At 40.6% G+C, this 5,000-nt stretch overlaps 1 non-coding gene across 1 annotated transcript; it reads left to right on the top strand.

Moving 5' to 3' along the window:
* Positions 1 to 2,470: 2,470 nt before the first annotated feature.
* On the top strand, positions 2,471 to 2,589 carry LOC123688282. Its single transcript, XR_006749811.1, has one exon. It is a non-coding gene; the product is annotated as a 5S ribosomal RNA (ribosomal RNA).
* The last annotated feature ends 2,411 nt before the right edge of the window (positions 2,590 to 5,000 follow it).

The raw sequence follows: 5,000 nt of genomic DNA, 5'->3' as shown, positions 1-5,000 counted from the left end.
ATCCCCTATATATGTCAGGAGAACCCAAGGTTCCCCTCCAGACACGATTTAGCAAACTTTTCCCGATCGATCCGACCCACCGAGGCCGTCTCGACCGTCCGCTGCGCCTACTAGGGCCGATTTCTTCGGACTCCGATCAGAAAATATACCGATGCATGTCGTTAACACCTAGTCCGCCTCGTCCGATCTATCTAAACAGTCTCGACGCACCCAACACTCTTTCAAAGTCGGATTACTCGGACTCAATCTGAAAATGGACCGATGCATGACGTCAACACTTAGCCCGCCTCGTCTGATCGATCTAAGCCATCTCGACCCACCCAACACGCCTTCCAAGTCGGATCACTCGGACTTCGATCTGAAAATCTCCGGACTCATTTTTATGAATATCCCCAGTCAGTAAGAACGTTATTTCGCCAATATATACCAACAATAAACCATATTCCAATAGCTGAACCAAAAATATAATTCCCGATCCAAACGTTCTGCATCGCCCAACGCGACCACCTTCCCTATATATGTCAGGAGAGCACAGGGTTCCCCTCCAGACAACACTTACGCTCTATCCCCGACTCTCGGTCGATCGATAGGCCAGGTCAGCGGTGTCTGTTTCGGCCGAAGCTCGGACTTTGGTCAAAATGTTCCGATACAAAATTTGAACCAAGATAGATACAGATATGATTCCTTCTTAAATATACGTTGATTATCGAACAGAATATGGTAAATATTTTGCGATGACCGAGGATTTCATGAATTTTTTTTTTTTTCGAAAAAATTTTCTGTTATCGGAATTTCCTCAAATTTCATTTGGTTGCCTACTAATGCATATTAAAAACGATAATCAACAATCAGAATCATTATTTATCATTTATTTCAATTTTTATAATGAAAAACGTTCACGTCCTTTCGCGCCTCTCGATCGTCGTTTACGTGATGCATCGGTCAGCCCTAGTTTACGTGGTGCATCGGTAAGATCGAGTTCACGTTCTGCATCGGTAAGATCCAGTTCACGTGGTGCATCGGTAAGATCGAGATTACGTGGTGCATCGGTAAGATCGAGTTTACGTGGTGCATCGGTAAGATCCAATTCACGTTCTGCATCGGTAAGATCCAGTTCACGTGGTGCATCGGTGAGATCGAGTTTACGTTCTGCATCGGTGTGATCTAGTTTACGTTGTGCATCGGTAAGATCGAGATTACGTGAAGCATCGGTATGATCGAGTTTACGTTCTGCATCGGTCTGGACTTAGAGATATATTTTCGACGTGAAAATGTTCCGATACAACTTTTGAACCAGGATAGTTAGAGAGATGATTTTTTCTGGGATGTACGTTGATTGGGGAATGGATTGTGGAAAATAACTTGCCATGACCGAGGTGTTCTCGAATTTTTTTTTTTTTTCGAAAAATATTTTCTGATTTTGGATTTTACTCAAATTTGATTTCGTTGCCTTCTAATGTGTTCTAAAAGAGTAAATCAGTAATCAGAATCGAAAAATATTTTTCGGATTTTTTTTTTTTTGAAAAAAAATTTTCTGATTTTGGAATTTCCTCAAATTTGATTTGGTTGCCTTCTAATGTGTTTTTAAAGCGTAAATCAGTAATCAGAATCAATATTCATTGTCGACTTTAATTTTTATAAGGAAAAATGTTCACGTCCTTAAACGCCTCCCCATCATTAGCCCGAGTCCAAGTCGATGTCAGTCCCGAGCGGACGGTGTCAGATACTACCTATCGCCCCGGTCTGGACTTGGCGAGGTATTTCGACGTGAAATGTTCCGATACAACTTTTGAACCAGGATAGTTAGAGAGATGATTTCTTCTATGTTGTACGTTGATTGTGGAATGGATTGTGGGAAATAACTTGCCATGACCCAGGTGTTCTTGAATTTTTTTTTTTTTCGAAAAAAATTTTCTGATCTTGAAATTTCCTCAAATCTGATTGCGTTGCCTTCTAATGTGTTCTAAAAGAGTAAATCAGTAATCAGAATCAATATTCATTGTCGACTTTAATTTTTATAAGGAAAAATGTTCACGTCCTTAAACGCCTCTCCATCGTTACCCCGACTCCAAGACGATGTTAGACCGGAGCGGACGGTGTCAGATGCGACCGATCTCCCCGGTCTGGACTTAGCGAGATATTCCGACGTGAAATGTTCCGATACAAAAATTTAACTGTGATAGTTAGAGAGATGGTTCCTTTTGTGATGTACGTTGATTGTGTAATAGAATATGGAAATAAACTTGAGATGACCGAGGTCTTCTGGGATTTTTTTTTTTTTTCGAAAAATATTTTTCGATTTCGGAAATCCCTCAAATTTCATTGAGATATGTCCTAATGTGTTCTTAAAGCTTAAATCAACAATCAGAATTAATATCCAAAAGTTATTTCATTTTTTATGAGGAAAAACGTTCACGTCCTTTCCGCTCCCAAAAAGTGAGATATCATAGAAAATATCGCAATATATGTTGTTTACGGCCATACCACGCTGAAATTGCCAGTTCTCGTCAGAACACTGAAGCCAAGCAGCGTCGGGCGCGGTTAGTACTTGGATGGGTGACCGCTTGGGAACACCGCGTGCTGTAAGCTTTTTTTTTACGTTCTGCATCGGTCTGCCGAGATAACGTGGTGCATCGGTATGATCGAGTTTACGTTCTGCATCGGTAAGATCGAGATTACGTGATGCATCGGTAAGATCGAGATTACGTGGTGCATCGGTAAGATCGAGATTACGTGGTGCATCGGTAAGATCGAGTTTACGTGGTGCATCGGTAAGATCCAATTCACGTTCTGCATCGGTAAGATCCAGTTCACGTGGTGCATCGGTGAGATCGAGATTACGTGGTGCATCGGTAAGATCGAGTTTACGTGGTGCATCGGTAAGATCCAATTCACGTTCTGCATCGGTAAGATCCAGTTCACGTGGTGCATCGGTAAGATTGAGATTACGTGGTGCATCGGTAAGATCGAGTTTACGTGGTGCATCGGTAAGATCCAATTCACGTTCTGCATCGGTAAGATCCAGTTCACGTGGTGCATCGGTAAGATGGAGATTACGTGGTGCATCGGTAAGATCGAGATTACGTGGTGCATCGGTAAGATCTACTTTACGTTCTGCATCGGTCTGCCCTTGTTTACGTGGTGCATCGGTAAGATCGAGATTACGTGAAGCATCGGTATGATCGAGTTTACGTTCTGCATCGGTCTGCCCGATATTACGTGGTGCATCGGTTCAGCCCTAGTTTACGTTGTGCATCGGTCTGGACTTAGAGATATATTTTCGACGTGAAAATGTTCCGATACAACTTTTGAACCAGGATAGTTAGAGAGATGATTTTTTCTGTGATGTACGTCGATTGGGGAATGGATTGTGGAAAATAACTTGCCATGACCGAGGTGTCCTCGAATTTTTTTTTTTTTCGAAAAAAATTTTCTGATTGTGGAATTTTCTCAAATTTGATTTGGTTGCCTCCTAATGTGTTCTAAAAGAGTAAATCAGTAATAGGAATCGAAAAATATTTTTCGGATTTTTTTTTTTTTCGAAAAAAATTTTCTGATCGTGGAATTTCCTCAAATTCGATTTGGTTGCCTTCTAATGTGTTTTTAAAGCGTAAATCAGTAATCAGAATCAATATTCATTGTCGACTTTAATTTTTATAAGGAAAAATGTTCACGTCCTTAAACGCCTCCCCATCATCAGCCCGAGTCCAAGTCGATGTCAGTCCCGAGCGGACGGTGTCAGATACTACCTATCGCCGAGGTCTGGACTTGGCGAGATATTACGACGTGAAATGTTCCGATACAACTTTTGAACCAGGATAGTTAGAGAGATGATTTCTTCTATGTTGTACGTTGATTGTGGAATGAAATACGGAAAATAACTCGCCATGACCGAGGTGATTACGATTTTTTTTTTTTTTCGAAAAAAATTTTCTGATCGTGGAATTTTCTCAAATTTGATTTGGTTGCCTCCTTATATGTTCTAATAGCGATAATCAACAATCAGAATCAAAATCCATGATCGGGTTTGATTTTTATAAGGAAAAATGTTCACGTCCTTTTTTTCAACCCCGACTCATTGACGATGTTAGAACCGAGCCGGCGGTGTCAGATACGACCGATCGCCCCGGTCCCGATCGTCATTTACGTTGTGCATCGGTCTGCCCGAGATTACGTGGTGCATCGGTCTGGACTTAGAGATATATTTTCGACGTGAAAATGTTCCGATACAACTTTTGAACCAGGATAGTTAGAGAGATGATTTTTTCTGTGATGTACGTCGATTGGGGAATGGATTGTGGAAAATAACTTGCCATGACCGAGGTGTCCTCGAATTTTTTTTTTTTTTTCGAAAAAAATTTTCTGATCGTGGAATTTTCTCAAATTTGATTTGGTTGCCTCCTAATGTGTTCTAATAGCGATAATCAACAATCAGAATCAAAATCCATGGTCGGGTTTGGTTTTTATAAGGAATAATGTTCACGTCCTTTTTCGCCTATGTTCTTTTTCGACGTGAAATGTTCCGATACAACTTTTGAACCAGGATAGTTAGAGAGATGATTTTTTCTGGGATGTATGTTGATTGACGTACGAAACTTGGAAAAAAATAGAAAAGACCGAGGTACTCTAGAAAAAAAAATTTATTGAAAATATTTTTTTGATTTCGGAATTAATTCGAAATTCATTCAGATGTCTTCTATCAATATCGCGAAAGAAAAATCAATAATCAGAATCGATATTCATCTAAGATTATTTCCTTCTGGATTGTGTTAACATTCGGTACGATCTTGTCTACGTGATGCATCGGTTTGTTTCTCGGCTCTTGTGAGCAAGTTGGACACTCGAGACGGCCTCCATCGATCGGATTAGGCGGGCTTTAATGTTAACGTGCTGCATCGGTGTGATCTTGTTTACGTCATGCATCGGTATAGCTTTAAATCGCGCCGTAAAGTCGTTCACGTCATGCATCGGTATCTTAAATCGCGCCGTAAAGTCGTTCA

The sequence above is a fragment of the Harmonia axyridis genome, chromosome X (genome assembly GCF_914767665.1).
Source record: "Harmonia axyridis chromosome X, icHarAxyr1.1, whole genome shotgun sequence".
Taxonomy (NCBI): Eukaryota; Metazoa; Arthropoda; class Insecta; order Coleoptera; family Coccinellidae; genus Harmonia; species Harmonia axyridis.
This window is presented reverse-complemented; position numbering and strand designations above follow the sequence as displayed.